The 15,238-nt window shown below is 40.1% G+C and overlaps 1 protein-coding gene across 5 annotated transcripts in view; it reads right to left on the reverse strand.

The window, feature by feature from the left end:
• Positions 1-624: 624 nt before the first annotated feature.
• The window catches only part of SMPX (small muscle protein X-linked), an 82,844-nt gene continuing 68,230 nt past the window's right edge, over positions 625-15,238 (reverse strand). For all 5 annotated transcript variants that reach the window (XM_030574822.1, XM_030574780.1, XM_030574790.1 and 2 more), the window contains exon 5: positions 625-1,769. The gene's annotated coding sequence lies outside the window, so the exon portion shown is untranslated. The remainder of the gene's footprint in view (positions 1,770-15,238) is intronic.

Consider the following 15,238-nt stretch of genomic DNA (forward strand, 5'->3'; position numbering starts at 1 on the left):
TTCCAGAGAATGTTTTGCATTGCAGTGAGTGATAATGCAGCATATGGGAAATTGTTCTTTCTTGATCAAATAGTCATGCTAATCTTGTCAATGTGTAAATGAAAGATGTGCCTGCTGCATTCTGGATCTTGACACTTCTCTAATTTCACCTTAGACACTCTTGCTTTAGGGCTGCGGAGTGCATAAAGGGGAATTAGCTACACATGTACAGGATAAAGCAAGCTAGTAAATTACACTGATATTACTTCTTTAAAGCAAAAATAAAAATATGTACTTTTTTCCTGAGTTGAAGTGACTGAGAATCCTGTATAATTTCCTGAATAGAGTCATGCAAATATAATCTGTAATGACTTAAAATGTAAGGATACTAGTGGCTGACTTTGGTATCCTGTCACGTAGCAAATGAGAAACTGCTGCCTGCATTAAACATATGTTGCTGTTAGTAACATTCTGTTGGAAACCTGTTTTCTAACCAGAATAATTACCCTTATTTGAATAGAACAAATTACAAGTAATCCAGGCAAATTTCATTGCATGTAGAACAGGTACAGTCACTGGTGGAAAACTCATGAATACCATTACCAGAACAGTCCCTCCACAGTGAGTAAATGACATAAACGAGACCAAGGAAATACAATGTATTGAATTTCTCCAACAATAAAATTTCATTTCCAAAAATAGAATATGCCTTAAACAATCTTCATTATGTACATTCCATAGAAAACAAGCTGTGGGTTTCACATTTAATCATAATATTTAAATATCTGTTTGATCATATTCAATTTCTATGCAATATTAATACAGTGGAAAAATATATAGGAGACAGTATTTCATATTACCTTCTAAGGGCCTGATTCTTTATCCTTTGTTCAGGTGCATCAGAATTGCATCAGTTGCATCAGAATTGGTGGGACTATTTGCTTCAGTAAGTGTTGCAGGATTGGGTTTTAAGACCCACAATTCCAGGAAAGCACTTAAGTGTGTGCTTAATTTTAAGCATGTGCTTAAGAGCTTTCCTGAACAGAGGTGCTTTCCTGAATCAGGGCCAATTTAAGGATCTTTTTACCTCACATTTCTGTCACCAAGTTCTGTGCAATGTGAAAGCATTGCATAAATATCTGAACAACAGTGCATTTTACATTTTTAGGCAAAAGAAAATACTGTGGCTCTACAGCAAAGGAGGAATTTAGGATGAACTCCTCCTCTTCAAAGAGCATACATAAAGATTTTCACCTTACTTTAACTCTTTATTTTACAGAATTTCAAACCCATCCATTAACCAATCATTAATATGTAAAAGTAAAGCATGGAATAGATGAACTTTTACTAAGCCTGCAATCTGCGCTTTCATTAAAACGTTTTATCCATGAAATTGTTATGTCAATATTATCTATTTTCAACAGCAAGAGAAAAAACTCAACTAGTGAGAACACCTTTCCCCCTGGAAAAATGGTTTATTTGTTTTTTTTGTTTGTTTGTTTTTGGTTTGTTTTTTTTATTCAAACCATGAGTTACATTATTCTCTGTTCATAAAATCAAACTTATTCCTGAATATGTACAGGTTCACCACTTTCTATTTTGTGCTAGGTTATGTCACCAGTACTTTTTTACATTATGCAAAACAGACAACAAGAAAGGGATATAAATGTACAAAGAGGACATTTTTATGGAGTCTCTTGTATTTAGGAAGTTCATAATCTTCGTACAAATATATAAAATATTTCAATAATCTGCACTCGTTATATTTCATTCTGTTTCTCTTTTCAGAACTGCAAGATAAAAACAGACAAGAAATGTATCATTTAACATTGTATTCGTGGACGTTTTTTGAGAAATCATGAAAGTTCATGTAAGTTCTTAATGAAAATATATTCTTAGCATCTGCAATTTGCCTTGCACATTCAGTAGTCATTTACACCAGTGCAGAGTGGAGTACCAAGTGGGTGTAAAATACCATCATTTTGATGTTGTACCTTCCTCTACCCACAGTTCACATATCTCTAATGAAGCTGTGGATGTCCTCATGATTCTTCTAATTGTCTTATCCTTTAATGAATCTGTCTAAGGTCTTGGCCACTATGGCATCCTGTGGCAATAAGATCCACAGGATAAATAATAAATATGCATTGCATAAATATAAAAAACACCACAGTATTTCCTTTCCTCCATTAAAAATGTATTGCCTTTCAATTTCATTGAATGTTTAACTAAGAAAAAAAGTAAATTGGAGCATCTAATTTTCCTTCTCTGTACAACTCATTAGTTTGTAAACAATTATCATATCCCTCTTATTCATTGCCTCTCTAGATAGTCCCAGCCTTTTCAAGTCTCTCTTCATATGGAAGTTTCTCTTTGCCTCTATTTTTGCCACTTCTCTCTACACCCCTTTTATTTCTGCTGTATCTCTTTTGAATGACAGCGTTGAACACATTATAGCAGGTGAGAGCAATATTTTCTGCCCTATTTTTGTACATCCGAACAGTTTGATTTTGGGGCTGCTGCTGGCACCCAAGTTTTTTTGCCTGAAGAGTTAGTTAATATATAACCTTGCATAGGGTCTAATCCTGTTCTCTTTGAAGTTAAGTTACTATTGATTTCAATCGTACAGATCAGGTCAATAATGAGGAAATACCAGATTTGAAATGCAGGAAACTTGCTTTCTTGGGATATTTATTTAATCAGTAAAATTTTAAGTATTTTCAGGATACCTGTATTTGGTGTAAATTCTATTGCACTCAATAAACTTCTCAGAAAATTAAACAGTCATAGCACCAAGAAAAATGACCACAGTTTATAGCTCATAATATTTTACATAAATACTGATTTTTGTTGCTCTTCCTAAGATGTGGGGGCCTTATCAATCAGAGCAAAAATGGAAGAGAGACTGGGACTGATCAGTTTACAGCAGAGGCAAATAAGAGAGGACATAGGAGTGCTATACCAAATAATCCCACATGACTAATCCTGATGGCTTGGAGAAATTAATTAAGAAATGGTGAAAATGAATTAGTTGTCTAAAAGAATGAGGTAAAAAAAATTCACAGAATGTTTCAAACACTGTTTATCTTTTCTAATAATCAAAGCAGCCTGATCACATCTCAGTTTGGCTTTGTACATTTATCAGCTGCCTGTCACTTAATTTCAGCCTGAATTTCCTTCAGGTTATCTCACTGACAAATGGCTTTCATTGGACATCTTTTCAAATTCTGGTCTCACTTTCACCAGTATTAATGTGAAGGAACTCAACTGAAGTTGGTAGAACTACACCAGATTTACACCGGTCTGTGCCCAGAATTTGGCCCCTCAAGTACTACATAGCCCCGGAAAGACACCGTTGATATGGGAGCTCTGACTACTCAAATTCCTTGCACTTGCAAGTTGTTATATTCATAAAATGACAAAAATAAAATCAAAGTTTTAAAAGTCTGCTTGATGGATTCCCAGCACATAAACACACATGCCTTCCAACCTGGGTAATTACATTCTGCCCACATATAGTCTCCTGAAGTTTCAGTTCCCTGCTGTGTGACTGTTGCTGAATGCAAAGAGGTGTGGTTGCTTTTCAGCCGTAAGTGAATGGAAATACTTCTGGTGACATTTGCTCAAACCCTACCCTCAGATATGTATGCAGGGCTCTTACTGACATGGGTGCAAGCCAGGCTGTGTACACTTAATAGCATAATTTGGTCCTTAATTTGTAAATTATTTTGTGATGCTTCAAGCTGAAAGATGCCAGTGTAAGATATTGTTTTATATAAATAAAGAATGTGCAGCTGCTTTAACTAGAGTTCCTTTGTTTAATGGGCTTGAGTCAGATTTTTAATTTCACTGCAGCACAATAAACATCTTAGTCAGTAATATTGTATTTCCAGAAAGGGGTATCTCCATTGACAGCACAACTACAAAGGAGCCATTATGATTTCAATGCGAGTCAGAAAGCTCCCCTGTCTTCATCTCCTAATCTTCCCTTAACTCCCTCCTACACTAGTTTGAGCCTCACTTATTTCCTCAGTTCTACTCAATTACATAAGCATGGCCATATTGGATCAGACAATTGGTCCATCTAGCCTTGTTTTCCGACAATGGTCAGTGCTAGATGCTTCAGAGGGAATGAACAGAATAGGGCAATTTATTGAGTGATCCTTGCCCTGTTGTCCAGTTCCAACTTCTGGCAATCAGAGGTTTAGGGACACCCAGAGCATGGGGTTATGTCCCTGACCATCTTGGCTAATAGCCGTTGATTGATCTATTCTCCATGAGCTTCTCATTCTTCTTTGATCTCAGTTATGCTTTTTGGCCTTCACAACATCCCCTGGCAATGAGTTCCACAGGTTGACTGCATATTGTGTGAGGAAGTACTCCCTTTTGTTTCAAACCTGCTGCCTATTAATTTCATTGGGTGACCCCTGCTGCTTATGGAATGTGAAGGGGTAAATAATACTTCCTTATTCACTTTCTCCATACCATTTATGATTTTATAGACCTCCATCATCTCTGCCCCCTCTCCAGTTGTCTCTTTTCTAAGATGAACAGTTCCAGGGTTTTTTAATCTCTCCTCATGTGGAAACTGTTCCATACCCCTAATCATTTCTGTTGCCTTTCTCTGTACTTTGTCCAACTGTAATAATCTTTTTTGAGATAGGGTGACCAGAACTGCACACAATTCTCAAAGTGTGGGCATACCATGGATTTATATAGTGGCATCATGATATTTTCTGCCTTCTTGTCTATCCATTTCCTATTAGTTCCTAACATTCTGTTAGCCTTTTTGATTGCCACTGCACGTTGTGGATAGTTCTCTGAAAACATCTGTTCAATGACTCCAAGGTCTTTTTCTTGAGTGGTAGCAGCTAATTTAGACCCAATCATCAGGTATGTATATCATTTTATATTCCTCCAAATATCTACTATTCTGAGTGTGTAAGCTGAGCTCTGTTGATATTGATGGGACTTTTGTAAAGTAAAGCTACATGCTGCTATATTAATATGCTACTGATATCCAAGTGGTTTTTCTGCTTGGGTCACCTCAGTCACTTGTTCAGTTCTTCCGTCCACTCTTAGGATCTTCCCCTTACTATAACTCTGTCCCTTGCTTATAAATCCAGTCCTTTGACTCTCGACTCCCACTGAAATCAATAGCATATGCCAGACAAAGTTAAAAGCTTTAAATTTATTCATATTATTTTTTGAGACTGGGGCCTTACTGTGTTAGATACTTTAAGCAGACAGTGAGAGAGAATCTCTGCTCTGAAGTGCTTATTAGTCTAAATAGACAAGACAAATAATAATTTGGGAGGGAAAACAGGCACAAATAGGTGAAGTGACTAGTCCAATACTACAAAACCAGTCAGCGGCAGAGTCAGGACTCCTGACTCCCAATCCAGTGTTCCATCCACTAGACCACATTGTTTCCCCTACTGTATCATGCCAGCAATCTATATGCTTTGCAGGAGTTTTTCTTTCTTTTTTTTTTTTCTGAACATTTTAAATTCTCTGAGCTGTATTCCCCAGTCCACCCAGTTCACTTTGCACCACTTATGAAATACAGAGTGAGCCTAGCTCAGCCAGAAACTCCCAGTCAAGGATTCTCCTTGTGTAGATGGAGTGGGGAATCAAGCTCTTCATGTTTTAATTTGTTTTAATTTAGTGAATTGCTGTGACGGTTATGAGCAATGCTTCATAAATTAACAAACACTAATAATATTACTGTCACAGTTCAGGGCAACTGCATCTGCATTCCCCCTCTGTGGTCCAGCAATGGCTCCCACTCTAGGCTCACAGCTCCTCTGCCGTAACCTCTCCTGACCATGCATCTCTCCCTCCTGACCAGGGTTTTCCCAAGTTGCACAGTACCCTGCCTACATTGTGAGTTCCTAGGAAGCCAGACTGCCTGAGCTTTCTCTCTGGAACAGGTTAATTGCCCATAGTTATAAGTTACCACACAGCTCTTTCTAAGCAAGTATGTTTATTCTTAAGGTGAAAGCATTACAGAGAACCTACACAATTGCTAATATGCTTATCAGAGCTCACCCCAGCTCCCACAAAACCTCTGGCCTGTGTCAGCCCTTCCACAAGGATTGCCTACTGCTGCCTTGGACAATAGGTCCTTCAGTTTGCTGGATGAGAAAGAAGGACCTGAGTCAACTTAAACTCAGGCTGTTTATCCAAAAGTCCTGTCTTTCTCTGTTGGTCTCTGGAGAATCCAGTCTGAACCAGCGTATACAAGTCTCTCCAGGTGGTGATAGCTCTCTGGAGGCATTACAACCTGAGTGAATTTGTCTAATCACCCAGCACTGTTCTTAGTTCCTAACGGGCTTGGTCACCTTCCCCCATGGAATTATATACAATCCCTGGCCCACATAAATTTAATATAGTAAGCTCTCCCAAAGATATTGCATGAAATTGCCATATTTGTTGCAATTACCTTACTCTCCAATGCTCTCCCAGCTCTCTAGAATTGCTGCTAATTGCCAAATGAGTTTCCTTGCTTACCGACCCCTCTTTCAGCTCCCTGCAGGTTCCAATCTGCTCTGAACTCTCTCTTTGCTGCTCCAATTTGCTGTCTCTCAGGTCCCAAATGCGGTGTATTTTTAGACTACAAACTCCTACAGAGATCAATGGGAGTGTTTGAACTCAAAACCAGGATACTAGATGGTACATTAATAATTTTCATACTTACACTCCCCTGGTTATTTTTCAGCTGCTGTAGCCTTTCTACCAGTATCTCTTGTGCCACTCAAATCATCTCCCACCTTTCATCACGCTACTCTGATCTTTTTAAAATAAATTAATGGGATTTAAACATATGCGTAAAGTTAAGTGCATGCTTAAGCACTGTCCTGATTAGGGATGGTCTTAAGCATGTGCTTAAACGCTTTCCTGAATCATGGACTTCATGTCCCTTCCTACCCCCAAGACCCTCTACTTTGTCATTCTAAAATTCACAAGATTCTTGGCAGCGCAATCCTGCTCCCAGTGAAGTCAATAAGGCTTTTTGCCATTGATTTCAATGGGAAAAAGAGCGAGAACTATTGTTTGCTAATCTTGTAACAAATTCAGTGACGGGCGTTTGAAAATAGGAAGCGATCTAATATGGGTAAGACCAAACATTGATGCAAATCTATAGAATACACTGGAATAACATTGCTGACCTGCAAATGCTGAGATTTTTTTTTTTTCAAACATAAATCTCTCCTGTATCTTCCGCCCCCTCCCCCACACCAAAATACCAGGATATTGACTAACTGGCAGTGGATTAAAAATTACACTCTAAAATGCTGCAGCAATGATTCCAAACTGTCAATATATTCTGCTATTTTACTAAACTGTAAGTGACTAAAATATTTGAGAGAAGGAATTTTTTAAAAAGGGAAGTAAATCTGTGTTTGGGCTGAAATCTTGTATGTTGCATTGCAGGATGTTGTGGGATGAAATGACCAAATTTAATGCTAAAAACATGGAGTGATCCTTTCTAATGGTTAGATGGGGAGGCACTATAATAATGAGGTACGTATGTGTGACCCATTTATATAGTTACAGACTGTATCCTAATGCATATGTGTTGGGGGTTGCATGATCAATCTCTATCTATGTCCCTCCTAGCCTTTGAGTGCTTAACTCTGCCACTTTGATGATGCAACTTTTTACATGTGATATTATCTTTGCAACAAAAGGTGCATATTATTAGCACCAGATATGTACCTAATAGAAAACAAGCAATTGTTCTGCGAGCCCAAAGATGCAGCAAAATGCCTCCCACTCAACAAGCTTCCAAACTGGAGACCACATGATGTTTACTTCTCACCAGGACCCATTTATAGACATGTTACTCACCTCTGCCACAGTTACACATGCATAGATAAAAGAGAAGAAAAAGTACTACATCTTTTTATACAATTTGGAATAAAGATTAATCCTTCCCTTTAGCATTATAGTTTGACCAGGTGCCCATATCACAAACCTCTTATACACTATAGTCAATAGAAAACATCCAGTATATTTCCCAAGTGCTATATGCTGACAACATGCAAATTCAGCAAAGTATTAAACAGAAATCATTGCAGTTATTGGAAAACATCAGTAAATGGGCAGGGACAAGGGTGAGAATTTTAAAAGTGGGAGAAAGGAGCAAATTACAACAGGAAAGGTTTCCTTTAGAGATGTCAGAAGCCACAGAAAATACTTTTGTCCTCAGAGCTTTTAAATGATAGCTGGGCACTGAAAACAAATAAGCATCCTGGGAATGAAAGATATTAAATTCAGTAAAGTAAGACGGGGACAGAATTCATGAACTTTCATAAGTCTGAAGCAGAATTGGTATGATGTTCCAAACACACAGAACTAAAGAAGGAAAACATGCAAAAAATAAATTCAGGACCATATCCTTAGTTGGCAGCTTACTCTAGAGAACTGGTGCAGTGAAAGGAAAATTTGGATAATCCAGTAGCGTACCCAAATTTTGCCATTTAGCAGACAAGAGACTTACCCTTCCTGAGAAGGTACCTTGAAGTTTTAATGGCTCTGTCTTAATTAGTTGCCTTATCATGTTGCCCTTACCTCCTTTCAGCTGGCCCCATCTGCTGAGATCACCTTCTCCTTTGCATCTGATTTAATATTTATATTGTATGTGGGATAACTGGACTGGAAGTCACCAAAGGTGGAAGAGACAGTAGGAGGTCAAATGTGTTCCAGTCATACATATTAGCACTGAGAACGGGATTAGAGGAAGAAGTTCTCTAATATCTATGCTTATGTTGGGTGAGGGTTGAGTGAGCAAAGGAAGATTGGCTCCTTTACTTCCCATTAACTAAAGTTAATTGGCAAAAAATGTAAAAATGAAAGGTTTTTTAAAAATAATTTTTCACTTCACCCGGGGGCGGGGGGGAAAGTAGGCAGTGGGGATGACCACTAAAAGCAAATAAGAGCAGTGACATTTTTCTTCACAAGGTTTAAAAAAAAAATTGAAATTTCATCAAAAAACAAACTATGTAGACAAAAATGATACTTTTCCACAAAAAGAGTCTTGAAACCATGTTTGCTGACAATAACATATTGACCATCTTTATTATTAAACAGCTGTAACATCTCTATCCTTGCTTTCCTTGCTGTTATTGTACAAGTTAAATTGCATCTCCGTGTAGTGATGATAACAGTGTGAATGAAGGTAAATTTTGACTTTTTTGCAGTATTGTAGCTTAGTAGGAAGCGCACAAGCAAGCACTGATAGAGTTTTTGTAGCAGAATATCTAGCAAACAGAAATAGACCTTCAGACTGCTGGGCAAAGTGTGGCATAAAACCATTTCACCTGATGCACTGCTCCTGTTATTTCTTGCTGGGACACCACAGTCATCACTTCTGCTGCCACATTTTTTGCCGGGCTGCTGTTTGCCCCAATGCTGAATTAACAATTGCTCCTGCAGAAGAGTGACAGTTTAGCATGGTGGCCGCTGAGGGCTGTTTCAGACAATATGTGAAGGGTAAATTTCAAGGCAATTGTCAACTGTGGCATTGTGTTGACCTATGGCCAGCATGAGAGTTTAAAAGGTAATAAAAAAAGAACAGATAAGGGTATGTGTTTGCATCTGTTTGGAGGACTTTTGGTCAAAATGCAGTAGTATTAGTTTCTGAGTGGTTGCTAGGCTACCCTCCTTTATATTTGGAGACTGATTTGTGCAAGCAATTTATGTGGACATTAATGAGCATGAACAAGGAAATAAATGAACACATTAGAGGTGAGAATTTTGTTCAGGATGGGCGGGTGTATTTATCTTAATTCAGTTTTTAAATCAGTTGAAATAACACAACAGCAATTCTTTTTTCAGATGAAAGATCATTTTACTTTCAGAATTGAAATGGCCAGGTTTTATGTAAGCTCTGATAATAATTCAGTAGAAGACAATTACTTCTCCAAGGATCTTAAACAATTAAATGTACTTCTTACTCAGATAAATCAGCACACGTGATCGGCTGTCATCAAGATCAGTCATGTGACAATGGTAAAGAATTATGTTTTGAAGAAACCGTCCCTATGCCCTCAGATTCTCTCTTTCACATCAAATGCTTTGCTGTAAAAACAATCTTTACCAAGAATCAATATTCAACTACAGATTGTCCAGATGAGCCATCAGCTTCACTCTTCTTCCAGCTGTGTTCGCTTTCTGCTGTTCAGGAGAATTTCATCCAGCTGGCTCAGCTTGTTTATCAAATCCTCAGGGCGCTGAAGGTTTAGGACTCTTCTCAACCGGGTTTGGAACCAGCAGAACGTGTCTGGTTCTTCTGGGTTCAATACCTAGATCACTCTTAATTATGGAGGCTATTGGGGTATAGCTATAGTCAATGACATATTTTACCTCATCCATTTTTATCAGTATTAGATTTCCTAGTTTAAGTTTGGATAAACTGGATTCTGATGATTAAAGAAGAAAAACTGAGTCCTCTTAGATTTGGCATATTTCCACTCTGCATCATTTGAGCGAGAATTTTAAGCACCAGGGGATTTTTTTAACCTTTAAGGTTTACATCATTGCAACATTTTTTTAGGCCTTGCTGTTTCCTTCTGTCCAACTATAATGTGAATGCCGCAGATAATCAGACACGCTATGGAGAATTCTTCTCATTATGTGTAAGTCATAGGCCGAACATAGGATTCCTGAGGTAAACATATTCTATGAGCTTGGACACGATTTATAGTTGTACTCTTGCTAGTGGCCATTTGAATCAGTTCTGGTTTTTGTGGTGACACTGGCAACCAATTCCAAACTACACACACATGTGCTTCAGTAACAGCAGAGCCAGTTGAAAAGTTTCATTTCAAAATTTTCCAATAAAAAAGACTATTTTCACAAAAATAGTAATGAAAAAGTGCTCCATTTTTTTGATCATCTCTCATCCTGAGTTCTGGAGTTTGTAATACAGCCCAAGCCTAAAGCTATCAAGACCATGCAAATGTCTTGTTAACTTCTTACAAGCCCATATGTCCACCAAACATTCTTTCTCTGTTTGGGCATAGCTGGGCTTGAGTCTGAAAACTGTCTGGAATTGTAGGCTACAGACTTCCAGGTATCTCCTTGTAAACAAAGTAGCACTCTCCAAGACCCCAGCTTTTGGCATCTGTTGAAATAACTGCAGACTTAGAAACATCAAAATATGCCAGTACTGGGGGTGGGAGCAACAGATTATTTATAGCCTCAAAAGTACGTTCTGTGCTTCATTTCACATCCACAGAGAGTCTGTTTTAAGCAGTTCATACATAACTTGGACTTTTGAGGACAGACTAGGTATAATTTTCTCCAGACTAGTAATCATATAGAGGAACTACATCAGTTCTGGGATATTTTTAGATAGCAGCACTTTAACTACAGCTCTGACTTTTCCTGGAGCTTCCCTCAACTCCGTCTTCACCAATTACATGCCCTAAGACTTGTAGTTCACTTTGCTGTAGCATGCTTTACTCTATTTAATTCCTGTGCAGCACCCACAATTGCTTTCACAACTGATTTCAGTTTTTCATTATGTTCTCCCTCTGAATCCCCATCAACAAAATGTCATCTGTGTAAACACGCCTTGTAGAATCCCATTTAATTTCCTTTGCAAGGTTTCTAGGGAAATGTGTGATGTCGAACAAGAAGCAAAGAAAGCAATATCTTCCAAATACACAATGAAAGTTGTCAGCATCACACCGTCAAGATGGAGAGGAGCCTGCCAAGATCCACTAGCTGCATCTACTGAGGACAAGAATACTGTTGCACAAGTTAAGCCGGAGAGTATAGCTATACTGCTAGGAAGCATATACCTTTCTCTCCTTATGCTTTAGTCTTTAGGCTGATACAGATACGCATATAGAACAAGCACCACGGGGGGGGGAACCCTCCTGCAGTTCAGCAAGGCACTTTTAAATTATTCTCAGCCATCCTATCTTGCCTTTGCTTTAGGAGGCAGTAGGATGGGCACTCCACAAGAATGGCCCTGCTGGATCAGACCCAAGGTCCATCTAGCCCAGTGTCCTGTCTTCTGACAGTGGCCAGTGCCAGGTGCCCCAGAGTGAGTGAATAAAACAGGTGATTCATCCTCTGTCAAGTGATCCATCCCCTGTCACTCATTCCCAGCTTCTGGCAAAGAGAGGCTACAGTCACCATCCCTACCCATCCTGGCTAATAACCATTGCTGTACCTATCCTCCACGAACTTATCTAGTTCTTTTTTGAACCCTTTTATGGTCTTGGCCTTCACAACATCCTCTGGCAAGGAGTTCCACAGGTTGACTGTGTGTTATGTGAAGAAATACTTCCTTTTATTTGTTTTAAATCTGCTGTCTATTAATTTCATTTGGTGACCCCTGGTTCTTGTGTTATAAGTTGTAAACAACTCTTCCTTGTCTACTTTCTCTACCAGTCATGATTTTATAGGCCTGAATCATATCTCCTCTTAGCCATCTCTTTTCCAAGCTGAAAAGTCCCAGTCTTATTAATTGCTCCAGCCTGTTCTGAATGCTTAGAACAGAGCCCCCTAACAGGATCTAACAGGTGATCTTTCTAGTCATACCAGTGGACACAAATAGTCTATTAATAAAGTTACATGAAAATTTAAGTGATTCGAAGTAGTAAAGAAGTCACAAGACATTGTAGTTGATTAAGAAATTTCCAAGGACAGAATAGCTCTAGCTCTTCATTACCCATAATTAGTGTCATAGACAACTTGTACAAGGTAGGTTGCAGTGCTGCTACTAGCAGGTCAGGCTTCTGTATCAGATATGGACTGACCTCCAAGCTTCCTCCTTAGAGAAATATACCCCAGATGTCTGGGTTCACTATAAGATGCTTTAACACGCTGCCAGGTCTGGCTAAGGTTCACTTAAATAAGGTATGTTGCATGCAGCTCCACCTCGTGGCTGAACTGTATAATACAATTTAGCATTTCATTACACTTAGCCTCTCAGGGTATGTCTACACCACGGGATTATTCCGATTTTACATAAACCGGTTTTGTAAAACAGATTGTATAAAGTCGAGTGCACGCAGCCACACTAAGTACATTAATTCGGTGGTGTGCGTCCATGTACTGAGGCTAGCGTCGATTTCTGGAGCGTTACAGTGTGGGTAGCTATCCCGTAGCTATCTCATAGTTTCCGCAGTCTCCCCCGCCCATTGGAATTCTGGGTTGAGATCCCAATGCATGATGGTGCAAAAACAGTGTCATGGGTGATTCTGGGTAAATGTCGTCACTCCAATCCTTCCTCCATGAAAGCAACGGCAGACAATCATTTTGCGCCCTTTTTCCCTGGATTGCCCTGGCAGACGCCATAGCTTGGCAACCATGGAGCCTGTTTTGCCTTTTGTCACTGTCACCGTATGTGTACTGGATGCCGCTGACAGAGGCGGTACTGCAGTGCTACACAGCAGCATTCATTTGCCTTTGCAAGGTAGCAGAGATGGTTACCATCCCTGTTGCACCGTCTGCCACTGTAAATTGGCAATGAGATGACAGTTATCAATCATTTTGTACCATCTGCTGCTGTCATGGGTGCTCCTGGCTGGCCTCACTGAGGTTGGCTGGGGGCGCATGGACAAAAATGGGAATGACTCCCCGGGTCATTCCCTTCTTTATTTTTTGTCTAAAAATAGAGTCAGTTCTGCCTAGAATATGGGGCAAGTCTACTAGAGAACCAGAGAGCACAGCTACTCCGTGTCAGAGCCCCAGAGATCCTGCAGAAATGATGACCTGCATGCCATTCTAGCAACAAACTCACCCATTGCTTCCCTCCTCCCCCAACCCTCCTGGGCTACCGTGGCAGTGTCCCCCTCATTTGTGTGATGAAGTAATAAAGAATGCAGAAATAAGAAACATTGACTTTTTAGTGAGAGAAAATGAGGGGGGAGGCAGCCTCCAGCTGCTATGATAGTCCAGGCAGGACATTAAAGAGTGGGGGGGGGGGGGAGAGGATCGCAGCCACCTGCTGCTATGATAGTCCAGGGAGTATAGAATCTTTTCTTTAGACACAAAAATGGGGAGGGTTGATGGAGCTCAGGCTCCAGCTGCTATGATGAAGACGGTTACCCAGCATTTTGCACCGTCTGCCAGGAATGACAGGGAGTCATTCCCATTTTTACCCAGGTGCCCCTGGCCGACCTCACTGAGGCCAGCCAGGAGCACTCACAGGCTGATGATAGTTTTCCACCATTTTGTACCATCTGCCATCAGGAAAGGAAGGGAAGGGGATGCTGCTGTTTACCGCCGCAGCACCGCGTCTACCAGCAGCATGCAGTAGACATACAGTGACATCGAAAAACGACAAGAAATGATTTTTTTCCCCTTTTCTTTCATGGCGGGAAGGGGGCGTAAATTGACGAGATATACCCTGAACCAACCCGGACAATATTTTTGATCCTAAAGGCACTGGGAGCTCAGCCAAGAATGCAAATGCTTTTCGGAGACTGCGGGGACTGTGGGATTGCTGGAGTCCTCAGTACCCCCTCCCTCCCTCCATGAGCGTCCATTTGATTCTTTGGCTTTCCGTTACGCTTGTCACGCAGCACTGTGCTGAGTCCCTGCTGTGGCCTCTGTCTATCAGAGCCTGGAGATTTTTTCAAATACTTTGTCATTTCGTCTTCTGTAATGGAGCTCTGATAAAACAGATTTGTCTCTCCATACAGCGATCAGATCCTGTATCTCCCGTACAGTTGATGCTGGAGCTCTTTTTGAATTTGGGACTGCATCGCCACCTGTGCTGATCAGAGCTCCACGCCGGGCAAACAGGAAATGAAATTCAAAAGTTCATGGGGCTTTTCCTGTCTACCTGGCCAGTGCATCCAAGTTCAGAATGCTTTCCAGAGTGGTCACAATGGTGCACTGTGGGATACCGCCCAGAGGCCAATACTGTCGATTTGCGGCCACACTAACCCTAATCCGACATGGCAATACCGATTTCAGCGCTACTCCTCTCGTTGGGGAGGAGTACAGAAACTGGTTTAAAGAGCCCTTTATATCAATATAAAGGGCCTTGTTGTGTGGATGGGTGCAGGGTTAAATCGGTTTAATGCTGCTAAATTCGGTTTAAATGTGTAGGGTAGACCAGGCCTCAGATGAGCCGAGATAAATCCTATATAGGCAATAGAAGCTCAGGAATCATTTTGCAGCAGCAGTAAGGAAGTAAAGGCATAGGGCGAAGCACTAATTGCCTCCTGAGATGTGTGGAGCACTATCAACTCCCATTAACTTCAGTAAGAGTCAGAAGTGATTGTTA

This window comes from Gopherus evgoodei, chromosome 1 (genome assembly GCF_007399415.2).
Source record: "Gopherus evgoodei ecotype Sinaloan lineage chromosome 1, rGopEvg1_v1.p, whole genome shotgun sequence".
Lineage (NCBI taxonomy): Eukaryota > Metazoa > Chordata > Testudines > Testudinidae > Gopherus > Gopherus evgoodei.